Source organism: Lissotriton vulgaris, unplaced genomic scaffold (genome assembly GCF_964263255.1).
Source record: "Lissotriton vulgaris unplaced genomic scaffold, aLisVul1.2 SCAFFOLD_1261, whole genome shotgun sequence".
In the NCBI taxonomy this organism is placed as follows: domain Eukaryota; kingdom Metazoa; phylum Chordata; class Amphibia; order Caudata; family Salamandridae; genus Lissotriton; species Lissotriton vulgaris.
Genome location: NW_028242190.1, coordinates 301753 through 303276, shown reverse-complemented (window position 1 = coordinate 303276; position 1524 = coordinate 301753).

Sequence of the window (1524 nt, the reverse complement as noted above, 5' to 3'; positions counted from 1 at the left end):
AATCACGAAAATGCTGGGTTGTAATACCGAGTATGCAGTATATGCACTCAAGTGCCCGTGTGATAAGTTTTATATTGGCATGACCACCAAAAAAGCTAAATTACGGGCATTAGAGCATCTTCGTGCTATCAAGAATGCAAATCCACAGTACCCAGTGGCTAGGCATTTTGCGACTGAACATCATCAAAACCCCAATTTGGTGCAATTCTATGTGATTGACTGCGTCCATAGGAATGAGAGAGGAGGCAACAGGCTACTTGAATTGCGCAAACTCGAATCCAAGTACATCATCCGATATAACACCTTACAACCCTTTGGGCATAACATAGGGGAAGAATTATCAGTACACTTACAATCATAAATTGCATTATAATGTCTGCTTTCCTATATATAGTCTTTCCATGCTGACTGTTTTTATAAAAATGCACTGTTTTTTGCGTGACCAGGAATTTAAATGGTATCACTGATACATTGTTTTTTTCAATCTTTAGGTACGCTGCATAGAAACAAAGACATTGGGAACCATCTAGCCCACTAGGGCATGACACCTTCTAATTTGTATCATGGACATTCTTTTTACCTTTAATATGTTTGGTGAAACAAATACCCACCTAGGTAATACAACCTTGTCTATCTGTTCATGTACTGGCATGAATTAATTTGCCCACTGGGGCTTGACATCGCTTTTTCGATTCAATCACTAAATGATCAGAAATGCCAAATCTATGACAGGGTGTTCCGTTATATATTGCTTTGTATTTTTGAAAAATACGCTTTCATTTTCATTTATGTTCCCAATTACAATTATATGTGTAATATGCTATGTAACCGGCTGACTTGACACTGAAAAACTTTGTTTGTTACTAAGTATCTCTTCAATGTTCATTAATGGTCACGTGCACGTTTCTAAATGTTTGTATCACTTTAAATATGGAATGGCCACTGTTGCACTCTTACCCGTGAGCAAGAAGCGAAAGCTTTGAAACGCGTTGGGTTTTCCGTGTGCCAATAAAATATCTGCACTGAACGAACATTTGGGCCCCGGCTCTGGTGTCTTGCTGATTTACGAGCTAGTGTACTGCCAGGAGTCTGTTTAAATACTTTGGGAGGTGGCGATCCCGCCGGGAGCCTGCTGAGGCGAGAGGCGAGAGCAACGCTAATCGAGTGTGTGTTCATATATATATATATATATATATATATATATATATATATATATATATATATATATATATATATATATATATATATATATATCTGTATATATTTGAATGTTGCTTATTATACATACATAAATAAATGCATGGATAATAATAATAAACACAACCAACAAATAATACTGGACGTCCCTCTTTCTCCTCCTTTGCTGCTGTTTCAGGAACAGTGTAATTGTGTGGTATAAAATGTTGGTTCCTTTTGATCATGATCAATCTCTCCACATTTTGAGGCAAGAGACTGGTCATTGTCACTTTGATGACCGCACCAGCTGCACAGAACACACATTCAGCAGACAAACAGGTGACAGGA